General features: G+C 35.7%; 1 protein-coding gene across 27 annotated transcripts in view; it reads left to right on the top strand.

The window, feature by feature from the left end:
• The window catches only part of MGAT4C (MGAT4 family member C), a 716,481-nt gene that overhangs the window by 477,562 nt on the left and 212,484 nt on the right, over positions 1-26,435 (top strand). The window contains exon 1 of one of the 27 annotated variants that reach the window (XM_072724543.1): positions 14,303-14,509. The exons of 24 other annotated variants lie outside the window; for them this stretch is intronic. The gene's annotated coding sequence lies outside the window, so the exon portion shown is untranslated. Of the gene's footprint in view, positions 1-14,302; positions 14,510-26,435 lie in introns of those variants that run through there. 2 more of the 27 variants (XM_025992196.2, XM_072724537.1) reach the window with 2 other exon arrangements.

Raw genomic sequence — 26,435 nt, 5'->3', positions numbered from 1 at the left:
ACTCACTAGAAAGTTTTTTGTTGTTGTTGTTTTATTTTTATTTTTATTTATTTATTTATTTATTTATTTATTTATTTATTTATTTATTTATTTTTGCCAAGGGTGAACCTGCATTGACACATCATAATCATCTGAAATCCGTAGTTTACCTTACAGTTCACTCTTGGTGTTACACATTCTATGGGTTTGGACAACTATATAATGACATGTATCCATCATTATTTCACTGTCCTAAAAACCCTCTGTACTCTCTTTATCTCTGCCTGCCCCCACCCAATACCACATATCACAACCAGAAAAAGACTATACATTTTCCTCTAAGCACTGCTTTCATTGCATCCCACAAATTTTGATAAATTGTGTTTTCATTTTTAGTTGGCTCTAAATTCTATTTTATTTTTCTTGAGATGTTTTCTTTGAGCCATGCGTTACGTAGCAGTGTATTTTTTAATCTCCACATATTTGAGAATTTTGCAGCTATCGTTCTGCTACTGATTTCTAGTTTAATTCCCACTGCGGCCTGAGAGCAGACACTGTATGATTTGTATTATTTTAAATGTGTTAAGATGTGTTTTATGGCCCTAAATGTGGTCTATCTTTGTGAATTTTTCATGTGAGTTTGAGAAGATGTTTATGCTGCTGTTCTTGGACGAAGTAGTCGGCAGACACCAGTTATATCCAGTTGATTAATGTTTTGAGTTCAACTATGTCCTTACTGACTTTCTGCACTTGGGACCTATTTCTGAGAGAGGAGTGTTGATATTTCCAACTATAATAGTGGATTCGTCTATTTCTTCTTGTTGTTCTTTCAGTTTCTGCCTTATACATTTTTTATCCTCTGATATTAGGCACATGCCACTAAGGATTGTTACATCTTCTTGAATTCTTCCAACACTTTGGAATGCCCTTACTTATTTCTGATAAGTTTTCTTGCTCTGAAGCTCCCTGTGTCTAAAATTAATATAGCTACTCCTACTTCCTTTTGATTCATGTTAGCATGTTAGGTCTCTATCTCTTTACTTTTCATCTGGATGTGTCCTTATTTTTACAGTGTGGTTTCTGTAACTACATATAGTTGGGTCAAGTTTTTTAATCCACTATTACAATCTCTGCCTTTTAATTGGTACATTTAGGTCATTGACAGTCAAAGTGATTATTGATATAATTGGATTAATATTGACCATATCTTTGCTGATTTGCGTGTGTTGCTTTTGTTCTTTGTCTCCTATTTTTTTTTCCTGCCTTTTGTGGTTCATTGAGCATTTTTTATTTGCTTTCCTCTATCTTTTTAGCAATATTAGTCATACTTTTTTTTACTATTTTTAGTCATTTCCCTTGAGTTTACAATATACATTTACAATTAATTCAAGTCCACTTCAAAACAACATTATATCACTTCATAGATTGTGTAAGTGCTTTATAACAAAATAGTCCTAAAACCACCCTCTTATTTCTTGTGTCATCATCATTCATTTAACTTACATACAAATGTTTCTTTCTTTCTTTCTTTCTTTCTTTCTTTCTTTCTTTCTTTCTTTCTTTCTTTCTTTTGAGAGAGAGCACATGTGAGCAGAGCAGGGGGGAGAGGGAGAGAGAGAACCTCAAGCAGATTCTGTGCTCAGCATGCAGCCCAAAGTGGGACTTAATCTCAAGACCCTAAGATCATGACCTGAGCCGAAATCAAAAGTTGGACACCCAAGTGACTGAGCCACTCAGGCGCCCCTACTTATTCCTTCTCTGATGCTTTAATTCTTTATGTACATCTGAGTTTCTGAACTCTATTATTTTGCTTCCCTCTAAAGAATTTATTTTAACATTTGTGGCAAGGCAGGTTTATTAGTAACAGATTCCCTCAATTTTTGTTTGTCTGTGAATGTGTTATTTCACACTCTCACTTTTGAAGGTAGAATCTAGGTTGGTGGGGGTTTTTTTCCTCTGTTTTAACTATTTCACTCTACTCTTATTTGCATGGTTTCTGAGGAGAAGTCAGATGTAATTCTTACCTTTATTCCACTATAGGTTAAGTTTCCCCATCCTCAGCTTCTTATAGGAATTTTTCTTTACCTTAGACTTTCTACAGTGTAAAATGATGCCTATGTGTTATTTGTTTTTGCTTTGCACTTGCCTTGTTTGGTGTTCTCTGAGCTTCCTGGATCTGTGGTGTGATATGTGACATTTATTGAGGGAGATTCTCTGTTATCATTGTTTCAGATAGTTCTTCTGTTTCTCTCCTTCTGGAATTCCTATTTTTTATATATTACATTATGCATATGCTCATGTAATTGTCCCACAGCCCTTAGGTAAATTTTGTTCTTTCGTTTGTTCTTTCTTTCTTTTGGTTGTTTTTCTGTTTATTTTTTATTTTGGAAGATTTCTATGGCAATAACCCCAAGTTCAGAGATTCTTTCCTCAGCCATATCCAGTCAACTTAAAAGCCCAGCAAAGATATTCTCCATTTCTATTATTGGGTGTTTAATTTATTTTTGGTTCTTTCTTAGAATGTCCAACTCTCTGCTTACATTGTCATGTAAGTAGTAGGAGTTCTAGTAGAACAACTAGTAGTCTTCATGTATTAACCACAGTTGTTTTAAATTCTTGATCTGATAATTCCAACATCCCAGCTGTATCTGACTCTGATTTTCATGCTTGCTCTATCTCTTCAAACTGTGTTTTTTGCCTTTGTATGCCTTATAATTTTTCTTGAGAGCCAGATGTGATATACTAGGTAAAAGAATCTCCTGTGAATAATCCTTTAATAATGTGGTTGTAAGGTGTGGGGGCAAGGGGACCATTCTATAGTCTAATAATGGATTAGGTCTCAGACTTTTAGTGAGCTTGTGCCTCTTGACTGTGAACTTCACATGTGTTTCTCACTTTGGGGAGTTGGTTATTTCCCTTCCCTCAGATCGTTAGGCTGTGATAAAACCATCACAGGTTAGGGTCTGGCTCTAACTATTTTCTCAGAGGGCAGACCTTGTTTAGAAGAACAGAATGCTTTGATGTGTTTCAAAATGGTTTCTTTTTTCTTCTCTCTCCCAGAAGCACAACGGATTTTTCCCCCTGATATTCACTGCAAGAACCTGATAGCATTACAGGAAGTAAAAATCACAAAATGTGCCCTCCTCCCCCATCCCTAGTGACTGGGTTCTCCTGTCATTCTTATCACTCACACTTGTTCATGCTGAGCCTCTAGCAATTCCTCAATTATGGTTCAGGTTTTCCTACCATGACTGGTTCCTAAGGATGCTTCAGTTTGTGGATTTCTGCTGTGTAAGTTGTGATTCATTGTATCTGCTTATTGTTCTCTTCAATTTTGGAGGCAGCAGTTTTCCCTGAGATCTTACATCTCTGATCGATGTAAGAAGAGTTGCTGATTTTTTAGTTTGTTCAGCCTTTCACTTGTTAGGATGGAGTGGCTACTTATAGATTCTTATAGGCTGAACTAGAAACTAGAAGTCTGATTATTAAAAAAAAAAAAAAAAAAAACTTGGGGGTGCCTGGGTGCCTCAGTCTGTTGAGCATCCAACTCTTGATTTCAGCGGAGGTCATGATCTCAGGTTTGTGAGATCCAGAGGCCGGGCATCAGGCTCCACTCTCAGCATAGAGCCTGCTTGGGATTCTCTCCCCCTCTTCTTTGGCCAGCCTCACCCCCCCACCCCCGCAAACTCCTGCTCACACTCTCTCTCTAAAAAAAGATATAAATAACACATAGATAAGTGGATAAAAAAAAGTCCATGTAGTATTTTTGCCTTTAGTGTCTCCTACCATTATGATATGGTTATATCACATTTTAAAACTTAAATAACTATTTATTAGTATAGGAATAGTAGCATAGCAATAAATGCTCTTCCTTTAAATAACTTTTAGTTTTTCTCAAATAAGTGCCTCATTTTTTATTGACTTCCTCAGTTTTCTACTACCTCTTTCTAATTTGGGCTTAAATGCCCTCAGAAAAATACACCTTTCTTCAATATGTTCAAACACATCAAATAATGTTTTAGTTTAATTTCTTTGTGGTTACTGGTTATTAAATGATCCTTCCTGGGAAATACTTTCTGTTTGAATTTGCACATGGTTACTGTACAGGTGTGCTTCCTACCTATCTTCCAAAAGATTCCCTTTCATCATCACCTGGAAAATTTCCATGGCCTCTCCCAAGTGTTCTGTCCTATTTTCCAAACACGTTTTCCTTTTTTTTTTTTTTTTTTTTTTTATGCCTTACCCATTGCTCTGATGGAGCAGCTTCCTAAAAAAGGGTGTGAAAGGTGACATTTTTATGAGTTTGTATGTCTGAAGATGTGGTAACTTATTGCTTCCAACTTAATTGGTAAAAAAGAGGAAACTTAATTGGTAATGTTGATGGGTAAAAATTTATGTTTTGAAGATAACTTTGTAAGTATCCCCTGTTCCATTATTTCCTTTCTCAGTTTTGCTATTGAAAAGTCTGGTGCTACTCTGATTCCTGATTTTTTTTTTTAATGTGACCAATTTCAGACTTGTAGGACCTTTATCTCTGGTGATTTTATATTTTATGGTAATATGTCTTAATATGGGCCTTTTTCATTACTTTAGTTAGGGTACTCCTGGGTCTTTTCAACATAGAAATATGTGTTTCTCTAGGACTTTCACCCCATAAATTACATAAGGCAGAAAAATGACTACCTTTAATTTGTTAAGAATCAATGTTGAGAATCCTCGGGCCCCAAGGGACTTGTTGCCAATACCATGATTTTACTTTTAAGGTCCTTAGGCATAGCTTGTCTGAAGTGAAATATGAGGAACATTTTTTACTAACATTATGAACAAGACTTAACAAAAAATGAGATGAGGTTTTAATTAGAGTAATTTAGCAATCATGGAGACTTAGCTCTGTATCAGGGACAACAATATGGGTGGGGGGTGATTGGGTTATTTGAGCATGAAATAATCCTGGTAAACCAAGTTCAGCCTGGCCACAAAAAGGATGGACTGAATTCCAAGCCAATTTCTGCCCTCTGCCTTATGGGCTGCAACCCTGACCTACAGGAAAAAGCCATTGATTGGGTCTTTCTGAGATCTAGAATTTGGGGAACACTTAGGAGCCTGGCAGCAGTCAAGCTGTATATTGTTCTAACGAGGCCAACAGTACAAAAACAAAACAACAACAACAACAAAAAAAAACAAAACAACAACAACAACACAAAAAACACAGTGCAACATACTTATAATCGTGTCTATTTCCAGCTTCTTTTTTACTGATTCTGAATTCAGGATAGTTAAAGAGGTGGGAATATCTCCTTTCTAACATACAGGCTGTTTTGATCCTCTATTACTCACAGAAAAATACATACATGCCAGGAGCAGGTACCTTCTGGCAAAAAAAAAAAAAAAACAAAAATAATTTCTTATTATCGCCTGCATTTTCACCCTATTCACTTAGTGATTCTTTTCTGGTTTACCCTGGAAAGAACTAGTATATTTTCCATGTTTACAATTTCGAAGATGGACTGACAAAGATGAAAAAGATGACAGTTGTGTCTTAGAAGTGTAAACCACACCCACTGGTCATTCATCTTGACAAAGCATAAGGTTCCTATAGACTTTGTAGTGATCGTTTACCTTTGGGGAGTTCATGGATTAAGTTGAATAATGAGCTTCTGCACAATGATCTACCAAGATCCAGTCGAAGGTCATTAATTCATGTTGTGTTTCTACAGTGTCCTGAAACAATGGTTGTAATTTAACTACTTTTTAAAAAATGCCTGGAAGGACACTTAGGCATTTTCTATTGTAGTAACTGCGGTTGTAGGAGTACACTTACCAAATCAGTTCGAATAAGGTAGATTTCTTCAAAGCAGCTAATAGCAAAAGCGTAAAAATGAATAAACAGGAGATTATTTAACAAAACTTGACCAAGTAACAAATTTAAAGAAAGTTATTCTAGTCCTACACTGCCAAAGAGGAAAAAGCCCTGAAAAACAATGCTGAATTAAAGTCAGATTTGAATGAATAGGGGAAAAACAACTGCTGCTGACAGATCATGATGAAATAAAGATAAGACAATTGATTTTAAAGTACACACATTGTAGTGACTTCAAATGTATGGAGAAAGAAACTGATTATATCTGTTATAGGTAGAGTACTAAATTAGACATTTAAAACATTTCTTATAATTCTTTAAAGCATCCATAAGTAGTTTCCCACTAATTGTCAAACAATTATTTAAAACTTTTTGTTACATTTATTTAATTATATATGCAGAGATAAATATATGTACTTCATTATTGAGACACTAGCAAAGGATAGCGTTCTCTCCTGTATCTTCAGAAATGCATTATAATCCAGCTTTATTACCGATGATGCTTAATGATTAATTCTAAAGCTATGAGTTCTGCTGTTTGAACAAGTACAATTAAGATAACCAATATCTCGGGCACAAGACTTGGTTTATAAAGATAATTCTATGGAATCATAGAGGCCTATAGAAAAATTAGTCAATTATTTCTGTCATAGGGTTGATTTTCACAGGTTCTATTTCCAAACAAATATAGGTACTGGGACCTTTCTATTCCAAACCACCATTACCCATTTATACCATCCTCTTGAGTCATTGGGCTTGTATACATCCTGGATCTTTGAAAAGGAGAGTATCAATACAATACAGCACATTCAGTGTTGTCATGTGTCAAGAGAGGGCATCACTTGTGCAGGAGAATCTTGCGTCACAAATAGATGAATCTGACTGTTGTCTTGGCAGAGCAGGGCCCTCCGGCACTAGCAGTCACTTTCGCTGGGCAGTCTCTGAATGTTGAACGGGCTCCTCTTTACATCATTCCCCTACTTGTAGTTATTTCGTCTTCCCCCAGCCTCCACTCATCCTGCTCCATCACGCTTTTCTCCTCAGACTGTCCAGGCAGTTGACGTTTATCTCTTCACCTTGAGGATGAAAAGCAATGTGGATTTTCCTTTATTCATTCTTGGAAGTATTGTTTGACATACAAACTGTGCCCTACTTTCTTCACAGACTTAACTTCAGATTTTTAGAACACTTTTTACTTATTTCAATGAAATCTGATGTTTCACATGAAAACCTTTGGCTTGCATACTCATTTTGGCAATGATTTTTAAGCTTGGTTGTGAAAGAATCATTTAAAGAGGAGCATATACCAGTGCCAACCACCCCCCATACTCGAAGGCTCTCATGCAAGTAGTTGGATTGAAGCTTGTCTTAACATGTTTGGGCTTCTTTAATAATAATACCACAAAGCAGGTAGTTTGTAAACAATAGAGATTACTTTCTGACAGTTCTAAGGACTAGAAAATCCAAAATCAAATTTCCTGGTGAGAGCAAACTTCCTGGTTCATACATGACCATCTTTTTACTGTAACTTTAGATGGCAGATGGGTCTAGGTACCTCTCTGGGGGTCTCTCTTATTATAAGGGCACTACTCCCTATCATAGGGCTCCACCCTTATGACCTAACCACTTCCCAAAAGCCTCATGTTCTAATACCATCATGTGGGTTACTAGGTTTCAACATATAAATTAATGTTGAGGGAGAACAAATATTCCAGCCATAGGATGCCCCTATATTATGACATTTTCCAGTTGAGATTTAAATGAGCAGCTATGATTGAAAAATACTGGCTTCTAGAAGTACAAATCTATGAGCCCTTTAGAAAGTCTTAACATTGACCAGTCTTGGAGACCCATTGCAAAAAATCAAAATCAAAAACAAAAACAAAACAAATTAGATAATGTAAAATGTTTAGCATGGTACTCGGTGCAAAGTAAACATTCAAGTTAGTGATGATGATATTTTTCTTTCTTTTACTATTATTATAATCCTAATCCTCCTGTGGTAATGTAGATTTCTATTTGATTTGAAGTACTCTACTGCAAAGTTGTAACAAGGCAAAAAACCACACAATGATTAGTAATCTATTTCTCACTATCTTCATATGTAAACATCCCAATGTGTAAAGCAATGTTTTGAGCACAGTGGGTTTTACATGAATAAGCCCTTTATCTTGTCAAATGTAAGGTAGTTGTGTTCAAATGTTAGTCATCAAAATCTAAATTTAATTCTCAGTTTCTTTGAGATTAATGTTGTTCCATATTTGTCAAGATGGAGTTAGTAGGCCTTGGCAACATGAAGGAAAAGGCATTGAAACTGAAGTGAAAGAAAAAACTCATGAGTTGAAGTTGTGGAATATACAGCAGGAACAAAGCAAAATATACTTATAAGAAAGAATTATAATCCAGCTTTATTGCAGATGATGCTTAATGATTAATTCTAAAGCTATGAGTTCTGCTGTTTGAACAAGCACAATTGGTTCAAAGTGAGAAAAAAATCCTTTTGCCCACTGATCTTGTTTTGCCCACTGACAGAATTGACTAATTTTTCTATAGGCCTCTATGATTCCATAGAATTATCTTTATAAACCTTATGGTAGGGCAGCCCCAGTGGCTCAGTGGTTTAGCGCCGCCTACGGCCCAGGTGTGATCCTGGAGACCTGGGATCGAGTCCCATGTCAGGTTCCCTGTGTGGAGCCTGCTTCTCCCTCTGCCTGTGTTCCTGCCTCTCTCTGTGTCTCTGTGTGTGTCATGAATAAATAAATAAAATCTTTTAAAAAAATAAAAAAGTAAACGTTATGGTATCCTTTATTAAGGAGTAATACAAAAACATCGAAAATACAGTTATTCAGAGAATGCAGTGAGAACAAATCCTTTTGCCCACTGATCTTTAGATCTCTTACACACTGAAACTATGATGTTCAAAGGGAACCTAGTAAAATAAATTGGAGTATATATTAAATCCAGATACTTCCATGATAAGTTAATGTTTTCACTTTGCATCCAAAAACAGTGTGCTGAATCATTAAAACAGCATGAGCTTCTTACCTTCAGGTCTGAGAATTCCTATTTCTTTAACACTTAAGAGAGGAGAGGAGATCTTTCTTCACTGTTATTTAGTCATTTCCTTCTTCTCCAGGGTAAAATTTACTGACACATAAACATAGCCAAACATCTTGAGGATATTTATTCTCAGAAAAGAAAGGTGATATGGCCTTATAATTCTTAGCATTTTCAAAATTTTATCTGCACAGGAAACAGAAATAAAGATAATACACTGAAGCTGCCACACAATAGATTGAAGGTAAACATAAATAAAAAACAGTGACAGTGGACAAGATGAAGTATAAAAAAGGAATACAAGCAAGGTCAATAAATAAATATTCTTATCACATTTGGTTATGCGTAGAATTTAGTAGATGGAAAATATAATTCTCGGATATTTCTTCCTGTACCAGCGAGTTATCACTGACTCACCATCTTGGTTATTATGAACAGTCTATACTTCTTTAAAAGAAATACAAAAGTCTCTACAAAACAGAATAAAACCATTTCTTATAAATAGATTAACCTCTGAAACAAGTGTAAGATGAAGCATTTGGGCAATGTGTCAGCAAAAAAGTAATGCTTTGAAGTCATACATTCTGAGATGATTTAAATAATTCCTATTTTAAGAGTTTTTAATAATTTCACTTGATCACTTACTCTTCTTAAACTGAAAAGTTGCCTAAGATGAGCATTCACACATGTAGTTTCCTTATATACCCTACATATTATATTTCTTTAAATAATAATAATAATAATAATAAGGATAATAAGGATAAGTGTCTTAAGAGTGGTTAGTGATATAAACAGAGCTGCCATCTTGTGGATAACAGGACAATCAGCCAGGTGTTGATGCTGAAAGACATGTAAAATGCTATATTCTAATATTCCTAAGTGTTCAGAGTGAGTAATAATTTTTTCAAGAGTTTAAAACCTGTTTAAATTCCTAAGTCCTGCCTATAAAATTATCACCTGAAGGACATATTCATTTCTTCTGAAGTTAGTATTAACCTAAACCTTATTAATATGTAGGTTGGGCAACATTGGAGGATGGTTTCTCCAGTTTAATTAGCCTCGAGTGCTGATTTGTTTTGATAATATAAATAATTAGCTTAACCACAAAATTGATGTAACAGAAATAATTGTCAGGCAATTAAATACTGCAATGATTTCAGCTCCTGGGAAATATATAGTATGTAAGTATAGTAATAAAACTGAGATGTACTTGGCTTGAACTACAAAACATCTTCTAGTTGATTTGTCAAAAGTATTTTTATGGGTTCCATTTCCCTCATATCAGAAAACATCCACTAATAAAAATTTACTCAAAATAAAGCCTAGATTAATTCCTGTAGTTATTTCCCCCTATATTAAGCTTTTACATGGCTTTAAAGTTAAAATATTTTTCTGTGCCTTGGAATTCATTTAAGCTGGCCATTTTGGTTGGAAGAGTGTAACAAATAAAAAGAGAATGTAGGTAAATTCATGATAAAATGTTTTTGTTATTTTCCCTTTTCATGGAGTTGATTTTTTTTAATCCTGAAAAAAATGTATTTTACTTCTCTACGTGTGTATAATAAATTGTATATTCAAAAATTGACACCATCTTTTTGGTTTTTCTTGTTGTCTCTTTATGTTTCTTGCAGTCCCTTTATGTTTACACTTAGAATGTTTTCTTTTCTTTTTTACAACATGTAATCGGGTTAGATGTCTTACTAATACTGTTTGTGATAGTACTAGGGATTTTATGTATTACTATCAGTGCTCATATTACATGTTCACTATCTTACTTTTGGCTTTAAACCAGATGCATATGCAGACTGATGTTCAAGTATCAAGACTTCACAAAAGGACACACTGCAAATAAATCACTGAAAGGCCCTGACCTATAAAATCTCTGCTCTTCCTAAAGAAATACTACCAAACTTTTTTTTTTTTAAGATTTTATTTATTTATTCATGAGAGATGCAGAGAGAGGGAGGCAGAGGCACAGGCAGAGGGAGAAGCAGGCTCCATGCAGGGAGCCTGATGTGGGACTCGATCCTGGGACTCTGGGTTGAAGGCAGATGCTCAACCACTGAGCCACCCAGGCGTCCCAACACTACCAAACTCTTACTAAAACTTCATGACTTCCACTCATCATTAATTTCAGATGCTGAATGCCCATCATAAAGAATATAATTGTTCTATTCTTAAGTATAATATACTACGCTGGAGTGAGCACCCTGATTTCCAGATATATGTACTATATTTATCTGAACCTTTCCTGAGTGTATAGATGTAATTATTTAAAACTAAAAACTAAAATATAAATTCTGTCCTAATGAATTGCAATGAAATTTGAAATTGACTTACTAGGGATCCCTGGGTGGCGCAGCTGTTTGGCCCATGGCGCGATCCTGGAGACCCGGGATCGAATCCCACGTCGGGCTCCCGGTGCATGGAGCCTGCTTCTCCCTCTGCCTATGTCTTCTGCTCTCTCTCTCTCTCTGTGTGACTATCATAAATAAATATTAAAAAATTTAAAAAGAAGAAATTGACTTACTATATAGAATAAAGATTATTATAAACCAGTATTAATTTAAAATATTTCTACTAGATTTTTCTTCTCTCCTATTTATTCTCCTTGGAACTAAATTATATTCTGTTAATTTTCCTATTTTGTACATAATTCAAATAGTTATGCTTTCATATTTAATAAGTAAACTCCCTAAAAATTTTACTGATCCATTGATTAATCCTGATCATGTATAATATGAAATCTATAGTCTTAAAAAATCTTATTTACATATTTTAGTAATGCAAAACTAGATCCCTTTACAAAGGTATTAATTTATTAGTGAATCATGTGAATAATATGGGTATTTGATAAAAATGCCTGCAGAGCACTAGGAGTATTTTTATTTTCCAATCTTCATGGTATCCTATATTAATGTGGAATAGTAGCACCAAAAAAATGCAAATCAAAATAAGAAAAGTTACAATCTGTGTTTATTAAAAGAGCCAGTATAGACATTTATCTTAAAAATGGTGTGCATATATACAGATAAGTATATATATGTATATGCTTTCTATATTCAGCAAGATATAATCTAACTTTTCTATTTATCTCTGTTATTAAATATTTATATTATTAAAATCTTATATTATGTATGAAATGGAGGAGCATATTCTATTTTATAAATTATTATTTTCTCCATGACATGTCTTCTTAGCAATTACAATGCCTTACTTTATCATTCGTCTACCAGAAATACAGTTGACATTTCCATTGTCCAAATTCATCTTTCCGATCTGTAATTCAATTTTATGTCACTTAGCATGGCAATGAATCTTTTTTTATACACATTTCCATCTAAACTCCCATGTTTTTAGGCAGAAATAAATGAACAGTGTCTTTCATGTTGGCCCCAAGTACATCTTGACAAATAGTCTTCTTGAATCTAGATTCCACTTGACTAAGATGATTAAATTCTAAATAATATTGGCAGGGGAAATAACTTTGAAAAAAGAACACAGAGGGGCACCTGACTGGCTCAGTTAGTAGAGCATGCGACTCTTGGTCTTGGGGTCATGGGTTCAAGCGCCACAATGGGTGTAGAGCTTACTTAAAAAATAGTAATAATAATAACCCACAAATATAAAAAAAAGAAGAAGGAAAAAGACCACTGAATGAGTCAGTGTTATAAACCAAGTTAATTTACAATATTGCTTTCTAGTTGAAATTTTGAGTTTAAGATAATATTTCTTAGTTCATTATTTTGAAGACACTAATTGACTCATTTTAATTCCCCGAATGCTTTTAAAATGAATATATTTGATCTTTTGCATAACAATAATATTAATTACCTCTTATTTTTATGTAAGACTTTTAGATTTACAATAATGTTTCATACATTGCCTCATTTAATCCGTATATTAACTTTTCTCCTTTTTGCTGTAGGTAGCATTATCATTCTCACTCTATACGTGAAAGTTATTAATGTTCTAAAGTTCTCACAGGTAGTACATGATGGAGCAAGATTTTTGAGGCTGGATCTTTGGAGCCCAACTCTAGAACTCTTGCCCCTATTTCTCATATACTAACTTACTATGAAGATTATTTGAACAATTAAACCAATGGTCATGAAAGTCAGGACGTGAGAGAAAATTTTGAATGAATGGTCTATAAAAGCACGTCTTCATGTATTTTCAACTTTTAGAACTCTCATTGAGCCATACAATAAAAGTAATTTTCTGTCATTGGAAATGTGAAATAAGTTATCACAACTCTTTGCCCTGAATCCATTATTCACAAGGACACGAATCAACATAGAGGCATATCGGGGCATCGTTGGTGACCTTCTTTTCCCTAAAGGTGGGAATGGATGAAACGAATTTCTCTCACTGTCTCTCCAGGTGGTTGTACTGTTTGCATGCTGAGCTGCACAGCTTTCAAAGGGCTTGCCCTGGGATATGACTGGGCTGGATTTAGAAGGAGCTGGCCATTGAATAGCTCTGGTAATTCTTGCATCTCACAGTTATGTGGCTGACAGCTCCTTTGGTGGAGAAAGCGTGGATATATTTCAAGGTGATGGTAGTTTTGTCCCTCTGGCAGCAAGCTGCTGCAACCAGCTTAGCCCATTATCCTCCTCTCCCACTAGATTTAAGCCTGGGGAGAAGTCTGGGGCTTTTGTCAGGATAGAGAGGAATGGATGGATGATTATTTCCTGTTTGTGCTCAAAGAGAACAGCACTATATTATAAAGTAGCCTACAATTACTGAAATGGGCTTGTCTATAATTCTAGTAACTTATTATTCTTTGCAAAAAAAAAACAAATTTTAATGTTATTATTTTAGTGATACTACACTTTCCATATCTCATAGTTTAGGCTTTATTACACAAAACTTTGGAGATACTATTTAACATTCAGAGGGTTATGCACCTCAAATTAAAAAAAAAATTTATTAAAGCACTTAAAAATATAGATGGTTGCTCTGACCAAATTGATTGAAAGCTCCACTGTACTGATGTCTACACTGTAATTTTTCTCAACTTGACTTTCTCACAGGGCAGTTCTGTAAAATCAACACAAAGTAATTACAAACTGTAAAATTCCAGATGTTACGCTTACATTAATCTTTTCCTTTAATGTCCATTCTGGGGAACTTACCTTTTGTAAAAATACTGCTATTTAATAAACATATATAAAAAATAAAATTCCCACAGACCCTACCTACCTAATTAGCTGTGTAAATGGTTTCTAACATATCCGAGGGGCAGTATTTTCAGTTTGCTACCCTCCAGTAGCTCAACCTCACTTTCATTCCCCTTTCAGCCAAAATTATAGTCAGAGATGAGCATTTCAATTTGCAGCTGACAGTTTAGGGTTAAGATATGATTCCAGGTAACAGAAGCCAATGAGAGTACACCCAGTTGATGTTTGTGACATCATCCTCCAGTCGGAGTACATAGAACAGCTGAGGTAGCGTTCAGTTTCAGCCCCAGTGCCATTATGATGGATGTTTACATCTCTTCATTGAGAGCCAATTATCTCGCTTTTGTGTGAGGCCCAAGGATCACTCATGCTGCCAGGCTGCACAGAGCACTGTTGGATCTAGCTGAACGAATTGTTTTCCCTGTCTCTGGTAAGAGCCTCTTCTGTTTTACCTTCTCTTTCAAAATAAAGGTAGATGTGTATAACAGAGGAAACAGTGTAAGAAACTGGTGTCAGGGTCGAGCAGGATTACTAGCCGGTAAGCTTTTAATCAGAGCAATGTTTAGCATTATTAAAAGGAAATGTGGATCTGGCAAAATGAATTGAAAAAGAGCATGCTAACGTTTACCTGGCAAACTAATTTGCAATAGAAAATGAATGGCAGGTAAATTCAGCTTTTCTTTAGAAAAGGAAAGTAACTGCTGTTATGGGATCATTATTTTGAAAATGTGTGTGTGTCTGTTTTTAAAAATACTTGTCGATATGTATACCACTCTGCTCCATGCCTTGATTTTCTGCTTTTAGGAGCAAAGAGTAGAAATGGTCAACCCCAAGTAGTGTTGCTATAAAATTAAAATGAGTCAAAGTTTCTAATTGTTAAATGATAGTTCTTTGGGACAGTTTTCCAAAGTTGCATCTATATAGAAAAAAAACAAAATTTACCAAGTGAGCAAAGGCTTTAGCTTCTGAAATGAAGTTGTAGTACTTTGTACTGACATTTACTATTTTTAATCCAAGGAAATGATAAGAGCAGATAGTTTTAAGGAACGGTGTGGGAATTTTTTTCCTGGAATTGGGGGACGTTAAAATCATGTATTGCGCTAAGTGCCTTTGAATGCATAGCAAAATACTGTTTTATGCTTTTGTAGAATATTTAAACTCTAAAAATAAAGCTTTCAATTATTTAATCATTTATTGGTAGTGATATTTACACCTGAGAATCCTTCCCCGATTATAACAAAATGAATAAATTTGCAGCTGTTGAATTGCTGTGGATCTAGGAGATGGAATCTGACAGGGATCCTGAAAAATCAGATACAATAAAAGCTTTTAATTGACTGAAGATGTTCACATGCTACCAAAATGAAGAATTCAAAAACACTTAGTTCCTCAAATATTATTTATTATCACAGTACAAAGTAGCAGGCTATTGTTATTTTAAAGTTGAAGGCAGTTATTTATGAAACGAAGAACCAGAAAAGGTGTAAATAGCTGGTATTTAATTTAACCTATTCTTTTATTTTAATAGCCTCACCCTCTCTTTCTAGGGTAATAAAACTTTTGACTAATGACTTAGCCATCAGGCTTCAATATGCTCATGCTTTTCAGATTTACCTCTACTCAGCTTCAACATAGTCTATTTCTGCCGGTGCAAACCAGTAATTTGGATAATTAGAAATCAGGGTTTGGAGGTGCTCAAGTTGTACTTACAGACAGCAGGGATCTCTCAGCTATGTCACACTTCTGCATCCTCCGCCAGCCCAGTCCTGTTTGGCAGCGCTTGACATGACTGCCGTTCGACTTGTCTCTTTCAGTCAATTCAGGTCTGAACAAAACTGAGTTTATAGGAAGTGTCAGATGTGTATTAATGGAATCTTACAACTTGAGCTCGTTGTCTCAGACAAAACAGTCAATTATCCACCAAGGCTCAAAAGCTTACAAATATGCACCCGGAGTTAATTGCTTACAGGGAGACTGAGGCTGGTTATTCTGTGAATTTCAAAATCTAAATGTGGGAATCCCAAACTTTTGATCATGGGAATGTGAAAGCATAATGATTCACCACTTTGAAATGAATTTTTTTCCCCTGACATACCTTAAAGTGGACTTGAATTGCCCAAAGGTCTTGACTGTCATTTTCACAGGTGATCAATCTCAACTCAGGGAAAACATTTGTTTCCTGATGATTAATTCTCTAAAAATCTATTTATATAATTCTGTTAGCAATGAAGACAATCTTACTCAGCCGATGAGCAGCCTAGGCATTTAAAATGGTATTTTCTGCTGAATGCTTCCCTCACTGTTAAGTGTCTCTGGTGACAAATGCACTGCTTTGGTAGTTAGAATTGCTCACTTCCTTGTTTTCCTCTGAATGAACTTTGTACAACATGGATATGGATGATATGATCGAACCGGCTGGTTAACTTTATTGACAGAAAGATTTTGGTTTTTATTTAATTTTTTTAAAGGGAGGACATCAGTGGGATCATAACCATTTCCCATGCCACAAACTCCCTGGACAGAATGCTTACTACTATAGGGAGCCAAAGGTGAAAAAATGCAAGAAGGTGCCTGTCCTGCTGTGTTCCTTGCATCCTTTTTAAACATTTATGTCCTTTGTCTGAGTTAGGTAACCATCTTTTTTTTTCTTTTGCATTTTTCTTCTCTATATTATTTTATCCAGTTCTTTGTGTATGGTGTACCAAGTTCAATGGTACTAAGTGACAGGTTCTCCAGATCTTGAGATGGAAACAGTGCTGAGTAATAAAAAGATTTCTAATACCTCTTCTGAAGTTCTCTGCATCTCTCAGAGGCTGAAGCTGTTATATACATGGTTTCCTTTTGAAAATAGTTCTTCAAATCATATTATTACCTATTCCAAAATAATACTCTCTTTTTTCCTTCTTATATGCCTTCATGCTCTCCTAGAAATTAGTTTATTTAAGCATCCTCATTAGCATCTTTTAATTATGGAATACATGAATACCATTTAGGTTTCTACTTTCTTACTTGAAGTACTTGGATATGTCATGAATTCTTGGCTTATCTTAGAAATTCTGGACTTTCATGGCCAACTTTTAGTTAAGACAAAAATATAGTTACTACCAAAAAGAATTTAGTTAAGACAAGCTATAATATGTGTCATCTTAGCTTGGGCTTATATTAGTATGAAAATGCATGGATATTGACGTGTGTATTTTATGTGCATACACAGGTTCATATATACTTTAAAATTTAAAAAGTGTTTTCATGGACATTAATCATTCATTCTCAACAATTAGTCTGTGATAAAGTAAATCATATAATGGTGCAAAGAAAATAGAGACTAATAGTTTTTAACTTGTTGCCTAAGATCACCTAGCCAGTAAATCAGTAAATGGAAAAGTCATGACTCAGAAAATGATTTTCATATTTCAATGCCCTCAATCAATCAATCAATCAATCAATCAATGTTCCTCCCTTCCTTGTTCCCTCCCTCCAGATACCTGACTACTTATGATTTTTGTTTTGTTTTGTTTTTGCCTATTCTATGCCAAAGATTCATCTAGGTGCTTGGGATATATTTATAACTGAAAAATATAAAAGATCCTTGTTTTGTGCATGCTATATTATTTTATTTATTTGACATACTCTCATCTTTAAATTAAAAATATAGAATATTTTTCAAGGTGTGACAGATAAAACAGAGAACTTACTAACAAATAAGAAACATGAGTTAATGGATGAATCCATTTGCATTTCTTGTATTTTCATGTATCTTTAAGTTCTCAGGTGTATTCTAACCTAAAATACATATGTAAATACATTTGGGTATTACGAAAATTTCTATCAATTATTTTATAGCTCATTTGATTCTGTATGTGATCTCTGAAACTTTACAAAGGTAAAATGTTTACATTGCAATGGATTGCAAAAAATCATTATGGGACAAAGCTTACCTTGTATCTGTAGTGTATATTCAAGCAATCTAGCTTTATATTTATCCTCTGTCTTATAATATCAATAGTCATAATACATTGAGTTTACAGTTGCTTGGTTTTAGGTAAGGTTTTGGTAGTATATAAATAGGAGAGTGAGAAATGTTTGAATTTTATTTTCTTTTAATGAGAAAACTTAACAATATTTTTCAAATAACAGCAGTTTGTGTTTGAGTAAAGCAAACAAGATCATCTGAAGATTAATGCCATTTTTTTTCAATAGTTTGGCATATAGTAAGACTGGTTCCTAGGGTGGTTTAACTAAAAGTGATATTTACTACCCACTGAATGTATTTACAGATATACAATGATTTCAAAGGAAAAAAAAAGAAGAAGCAGCCTGAAATCTAACCTCCTTAGGGAAAATCAATCTGTACATAGAACCTATCAGTTGAAGATAAACCATTTTAGATGGTATCATTTAATTAGCCACTGAAGAATCCATCTAGTGACATACATATAAATTGTGAAATAATTCAAAGTTGCTTGCACACACTTGATTTGGCAAGAACTACTTTACTTCTGTAATATTGCATAATAATAACAACATTATATCCCAGGACTTAGTGGCTTTCCTAATGTTCATTTGAAATGTGCAGAATGAGAGTGTAAAATTAGAATGCAATAATTAAGCATATGAACTAGCTACATTCAAGGGATATTAAGCTGTGGATGTTTTGACAAAAAGTTTTACAAGATACTGGGCCTTGAATTTAACTAATTCTACCTAATAATATTCCAGAATTAATTTTGATTAATTTGTGATAAAGTATGAACTGATATCAGACTGCATTTATTAAATGCACCTACCAAAAGCAGATTGGTTGTTCTGGGATACCGACTTCAAGGCGAGGAATAGAGCATCGTATAAACACAGCTTGGTCACAGTCTTCATTCAGAAGTGACTCTTTACCTATATGCCATGACACACTATAGAACTCTCAGAGGTGTACCATAACGTTTGAATCGATGTGAAAAAAATGTATTTTTGCTAAAACAGAGCATGTATATTGATACCACCAAGTCAGATGAAATACTGAGCTGGGTGAAATTTATAATGTGGGGTAAAGCGTGACAAAATGTGCTGTGATTGAAAGACCAGGTGTAGAGTTAACGTTCAACAACTTTTCCCAACTTAAGTGTGTAAGACTATGATCAGATGGGCAAACACTTCTGCTCAGTAGAGCAATGAACAGCAGATGCTTTCGAAAACATTCTTTGGTTTGATTCTTTGTTTGTTTACCTCCACTGTGGGAAGAATATGGTTTCCAGGCCCAGATTACCTGAGTGCAATTCTTGCCCCACCATTTTCATGCTTTAATTTCTTCGTTTAAAAACTAGGAGGAAAAAAAAGGCAGCTCACTCACATGGTTTTTGTGAAAATTTCATAAATTAACTTTGGAATTACTGAGAAAAGTGTCTGGCATATGTTCTCAATCAGTGTTGTCTCCTTTTAATACTTGCACTGACGCTCGCTTAGTATTTGTGTGTGTGTGTGTGTGTGTGTGTGTTTATTAATTGACTAAGGAATTTCATTGAAAACCAATATTTACAAACATAGAAACTTTGGTACGCCACAAACACAAAAATCTTTGGAAAGTAATCATATTAATTACTCTTTAAAACTTGACACTGACTTCAGGAGATTTTCATACTAGAGATAGCCTTATCGCTTACTCCATATAAGATGTCTAGTACGGCATAGACTTCACATTTTTAATATGAAAAATGAATTAAATTAAAAATGGATTATACCACTTTTAGGAGCTTTATCCAACTTTAAAATTATATGATATGGGATATCATACACATATACTTACATATTTATTTATAATACATATATACACCCAAATATGTATATAATTCAAATGAATAGTCCAATAGCCTTACTTTTACATTTTACACTGTCATTACCTTTTATTCCATTTGAAAGAGTTAATGAGAGTTTGAAACTTGTAGTTATACAAGGTTTTATTTGTTCTCATACATGTAGAGACCAACAGTCTCGCGCTTTCCAATAGCTAGCTCATTGTCTCATGTGGATGGCGAGGTGGTAATAGAATTAGGCTGAAGTCCTTCTCTATCCCATGCTGTTCTGTGTCCCTAACATACACTGAAAGGCGAAATAAGAGTGCTTTGATTTTTAAAACCTGTGTTCATGTGTGTATGTGGGGGGTAGTTTGTTTTGTGTTTTGTTGTGTTTTGTTTTGTTTTGTCTTAATGGAGCATCTACCACATGCGCAACCTTACATCAAGAGAGCTACAAATAGAAAAGGATAAATTATTCTCTTCTCCATAGTTTATGGTCTCATAGAATCAAGGTGTTAACATATGTGTAAAATATAAAAGAACAACCCGATCATTTTACTATTTTTTCTTCACTTCTAAATCCCACAAAGTATTTAAAAATAGGCACATAATTATTAAGTTCTTATAACATGCCAACAGTGAATAAAGCACCAACGCTGGTCTTAATGGGTTCGTGGTCTTGAGACCAACACGAACTTGAACATAAATCATTACAATCCATTGTGATAAGTTTTTTAAGATTTTATTTATTTATTCATGGGAGACACACAGAGAGAGAGAGAGGCAGAGACACAGGCAGAGGGAGAAGCAGGCTCCCTGCGGGAAGCCTGACACGGGACTCAATCCCAGGACCCCGGGATCATGACCTGAGCTAAAGGCAGGCACTCAACCACTGAGCCACCCAGGTGCCCCCTCATTGTGATAAGTTTTATATTAGAGGCAGGCACAGAGTCTTGAGGTGACCTAGGCAAGGACTGACTTATTCTACGTAAAAATGAGAAAGTTACCCAAAAGAACCTGTCATTTAGCCGAGTTTTTAAAAATGAGCAGGGAACTTCCTGGATTAAAAAAGTAAAGGATATTTTAGGCAGAGGTGCCTCCAGTAAGTATAGAGTCAAAAATGGGAGGAGAGAGCACAGTGTGTTCATGTAAGGCCCAATATTTAGTGTGCCTGGAGGCAGGGATGAGGGGGACTAAAATGAGCACCAAAGTATCAGAACAGATGCTGGTTGTAAAACACCAGTCAGTACAACCTGGTCACAACTGTGTAACTATAAGCCTTGGCTGGAAGGTTAAATGGAAGGTTTTTGTTTTGTTTTGTTTTGTTTTCTAAATTTAAGTACCATGGAAGATGTGGGATTAGATACATTACTATGATTTGAATAAATGTAGAATCTTTTTTTAAAAGAAATAGGAAACAAGCTTACCTAAAACTATTTAAAGCAATTTGACCTGGGGTGCCCAGGGGGTGGCTTGGTGGGTTAAGTATCTGCCTTTAGTTCAGGCCCAGGGTTCTGGGATCAAGCCCTGCATCTGGCTCCCTGCTCAGTGGGGAGTCTGCTTCTCCCTCTGCTTCTGTCCTTCCCCCTACTTGCTCTCTCTCTCTCTCTTTCTCTCTCTTTCAAATGCAAAAATAAAATCTTAAAAAAAAAAAAGCAGTTTGACTCATCAAAGGAGCAAGAAGGCCAAGAAAATTCACTTCATTAAATTTCAGATAGTGTTAAATTCCCCATTCTACTCATTTATTTTAAATGATGGATACTATTCAATGAGGTGACTAATTACTGAAGAATACAGACAGGGATCACACATAACAAAATTGAGCAGAAAATCTGAGTTTGGGAAATTGAGCAGAATATCAGAGGTTGGGAAAGAGTCCTTGAGTCAGTAATGATTCACTTTTGATGATCCTTACCAGACCTCAGCTAAGGAATAGGAACTATCTATTCCTGAGTGACCTAATGTTTTGATGTTGGGCTCAGCTGAAAGATCCAGGGGATTGAACTCCTTCCTTATAAGATGACCCAATTCATTGTAGTTATGTTTAAATTTGTTTGAACAACATTATATGGAAACCATTTATTTTAAACTATTTTAAAAGAAAAAAATGAAGCATCATTTTTTCTTGTCGTGATTTAGGTGGAATGTTATTCATGGAAAACACAAATTAGTACTGGGGGGAAGAGGGAGAGAAAGAAGTACTGAGCGTTAGAAAAGACCATACACTAATTAGTTCCACAGCAGTCCCAAAAGACTGTCCCAATAGCTGTTATTCTAAGTTTATTCATTTATACAATAATGGTGAGTCTCCAGTAAGGAGCTGGAGATGGCATCCAATGGGAGCATAATCAATTCGGCTTTCCCTACAGCCTTCCACACCTACAATGCTATTGAAGCTCTGGTCGGTGATGAAGATAACTTGAGATTGAGTAGAGGAATGGTCTTGAAGGTAGAAAATAGGAACTGTGAGGTGTTTGAGAGGTGGAGATTCAGGAAAGTAAACATTTTAGGGAAAGTGGGAGGGAAAAAAATATAACAAAAAATCCAGTAGCATATATGACTGTGATAGTTAATCATGGACAGTATGAAAACTAATGATAGAGAATATTTTATTCCCTTGAAGTCAAGAACTCTGCCTAATCCTTTGAATACCCATTCAGAGAAAAGCATTCAGCAGGTGTTTGTAAAATGAATGCCTGAGGGAAGGTAGGAAGCATAGAAACTGGGTTTCTCCTTCCATACTTTGGATGTGTTACATTTGAGATTCCTATTAAAGAACAAAAATGATATACTTTGTAGCTATTGGATATATAAGACTGCAGTTGAGATATTTATTTTTTTTAAGATTTTATTTATTTATTCATGAGAGACAGAGGCAGAGACACAGGCAGAGAGAAAAGCAGGCTCCATGCAGGGAGCCCAATGTGGGACTTGATCCTGCGATTCCAGGATCACATCCTGGGCCAAAGGCAGATGCCCAACCAACTGAGCCACCCAGGTGTCCCCGGAGTTGAGATATTTAGTAACCATCTTCAAATTGTTGCCATTCAAAAACAATGTGATTGAAGGAAAAGAAGAAGCTTTAGGGAATTTTCTACTATTTGGAGGTTGTGAAGAGGAAGCTGAACTACACAGGAGACATTCAGAATGAGAGGGCTTTGATTCACAGGCGAACTAGACCAAAACTCTTAGAACTGCTCCTAACTTTAGATCAGGAAGGAAAAGTGCTAAGCTTGAGAAATCCGCATAAACCTGTATGTAGCAAAAATACATTCCTTTTTCTGCTTTCCCCCGTAGCCTCTTTTCATTCCCCTTTCACCTAAAACTCCCCCATAGCTTCCTATTACTTGTAAGATAAATGACAAAATTAGTATTAAAACACCTGGGTCACCTGGGAGTCTCACTGGGTTAAGCGTCTGTCTTTGGCTCAGGTCATGATCCCGGAGTCCCAGGATGGAGCCACACATCAGGCTTCCTGCTCAGCTGGGAATCTGCTTCTCCCTCTGACCCTCCCCTCTCTAATGCTTTCTCTCAAATAAATAAATATAATCTTTTTAAAAATTACAATTTACAAGGGCCAGCATGGTTGGTTGGTCTGTATATTCCAGCATCATTTGACTTTTTTTCATTTCTCTTACAATCTCTTCTCTATTCCACTCCTAAGACCTAACTCATGCCATTCCTTATGTTATTAGGTTCCCCTGAAACCTCCTTCACATAGTAATTCCTACCCATCATTCAAATCTCTGTTTAAAAAGTGCATCCTTGCGGAAGTCCTCCTTGGCATCCTTGCCCAGATCAAATCTTCCTTTTACAGGCTCTTAAAACAGTATTTAACACTTCTAAGAATTAGTTGGAGGACTTCTTGGTTGATTAAATTGTTAATTCCAGTCTTCCTCACTAGACTTAATCTTCATGAAACAAGTTGCAGTCTGTTCTGAGTCACCGGTGAATCTCCAGCATCAAGAATAATGTCCAAAGTAAGGATAGCAGCTAAATAAATGGCGTAGGGAAACAGAAGCTGGCACAAAATACATTAGCACCAGGGAAAATCAAAAGCACTGAGATGCTAGTGAATCTCAATTATAGAAAGAAAAATTGAATGGGGTTTCCAAGAGTATTAAAATACTTGTCCATTTCTGCAACCTTCTTGTCACTAATACATGGATGACTCCATAGCTAATCATAATATGTTAAATGTATCAAGAAAGATTATAGGCTGTGCACTTCTGAATTATGCACCAAGCAACAAAAATATTATCTATATCTACTCATGAATTTTGACATAAATATAGCAATGATCCTTTGGAACATGCTGAGAGTTGAAGGATATGAAGAGGTGTCAGTCTGGTAAAGGGTATAGAAACTGAGTTGGCCGTACATAAAACTTGTGCCAGGTACAACAGATGTTACTGAAACTAGAAAGGACATATTTGAGGATGTGGTGGTCAACCATATGAAAGGCAGCAGAAGGACTCAAAATATAGGAACAAAGAAATTTGAACTTTAGATAGAAGGAAGGTCACTGGTGGCCTGAAAGAAAGTAGTTTGAGATGCTAGACAGCAAGGAGTCCAGCAGGAAATTGATTTTTAGGAATTGAAACCATGTTCAGGCAATTTAGAACCGAAAGGAATAAGACCTGTTGGACAGAACTGTCAAGCAATGACTCCTTCACAAATGGAAAAACTTCACTTGATGGATGGTTGGATGAAATATTAAGTAACATTTACCCTTTTAAATTGATCTTTATAATCTGTGGCAAACATATCTAGAATAAATAACTAAATGCAAAGTATCTAGTCATTATGTTTAGAATATCATCATGATTTTTTTAAAAAGGAGAGCAATATTGCCAAAAATGTTGAAAATTGTGGTGTTTATTTAGTCAGCAGTTAATTTATTCTCGTAAAAATGATTGTTTCAATTGAAGCCATTTATAAGCATCTTTATAGACAATAAGAAACTCTTGCTTTGTAAGCAAATAAACAAACAAATAAACCTCCTGACATTAAGACTTGGACCCTGTAGAAGGCCACAAAATAATCTAAAAAAGCAGTGCTATGCCGGGAAATATTCATGACCTGCTAAGTGGAAAAGCTCCCATACCTTAAAACATGGAAGAAATTAATTGAAACGCAAAAAGAGAAAGATCTACAATGGATATGGTTTTAAAAATCTGTATAAAGTGAATACCATACTATGATATACAAACATAAATTCAAACTATGTGTATTTACATTATACATCTTTACATATGTAAAAATATACATTTAGTGATAGAACCATTTGTTTCCAAAATTGGCTACACATCAAACTATATATATCCTGGTAGCTCTACAGTGATTATAGGATTCTTCTTTAGAAGACATTTCTGAATTGCCTATAAAAGGAAAAACACTTTGATTAATTTATTTGTTCTTGTTGGGAAGGGCAAGACATCTTTAAATATTCTAGTCAGGAGAGAAACGATATTCCTATTTCCAAAATAGTCTGAGAAGAAGAAAAAAAAAGCAACAGAATTTGCCTGCAAACTCCAGCAGCCGACTTGGAAGGAAGAGTGTGATGCACCATGGACTCAGAGAAGAGTGAGGTCAAAGGGGGTTTGAAACTGGAAAATCTGCCCACAGCACTATGCCCAGGGAAAACCATGGCAACCTCCATGTGACAGAGATGTTCACTCATTAGGGTTTTACAGTCGGGCTCTACTGATGATCGTAGACCCTGAGGATGAGCACAGGATGCTCATGAAAGCAAAATATGAAGAGGTCCATAAAAGATGGCAAAGCATGGTATCTGAGGTCTGAGAAGAGGGATCTAGGCAAGGGGACTGGCTTCAGAGACAAGATTCTAGTTTTCAAAAAGTCTAGAGAGGCAGAGCCTCCATGTGGAAACCTGACTTGCTAACAGGGGATCTGGCACTGGGCTCCACTTATCAGCAAGAACCCAGCACTGGACAGAGATTCTGAGGTCAGAGAAGTTCCAGAATCTGGGATGGATTTGGACCAATCGGTTGGGTTCACAGCTCTATTGATGAAGAATGGAGACTCGACCTGAAGCTCACTATTCGGTTTATTCATGTAAGTTATAGACGAGGGGATGAGAGTGGAGGCAGGAGTGTGGGCTCTGAAGCCAGCCAGCTGCATGTGAATTTCTGGCTTCCGCACCAACCCAGGGCATGACTGTGAGCACAGCACTAACCTGTCTGTGTCTCAGTGGACCCACCTGAGGGATGCCATGAACATCAAACAGGTCCAATACACCATCCATTTAGCACAGCCCTGGCACCCAGTATGTGCTGCGTAACTGTTGTGTCTTATGACTACGACTAACCTGCAAACTGCAAGATGCACCTCTGAGAGTCAGTACCTGTTCCCTCTGCTTGGAGCATCTGCAGTGTCAATTCCCTCCTTCTCATTCCTCACGTCTCAGTTCAGATGTCATGACTGGTGGGGTATGGGGACTCCTTCCTAGACCACCTTGGAATGGGTGAGGTGTCCCCCTTTTGTGCTCAGATGGCACCTGCACCTTGGTCATGTATTCTAATTGCCAGTTTCTTCTCTGCGTCTCCC

Source organism: Vulpes vulpes, chromosome 10, assembly GCF_048418805.1.
Source record: "Vulpes vulpes isolate BD-2025 chromosome 10, VulVul3, whole genome shotgun sequence".
Lineage (NCBI taxonomy): Eukaryota > Metazoa > Chordata > Mammalia > Carnivora > Canidae > Vulpes > Vulpes vulpes.
This window is presented reverse-complemented; position numbering and strand designations above follow the sequence as displayed.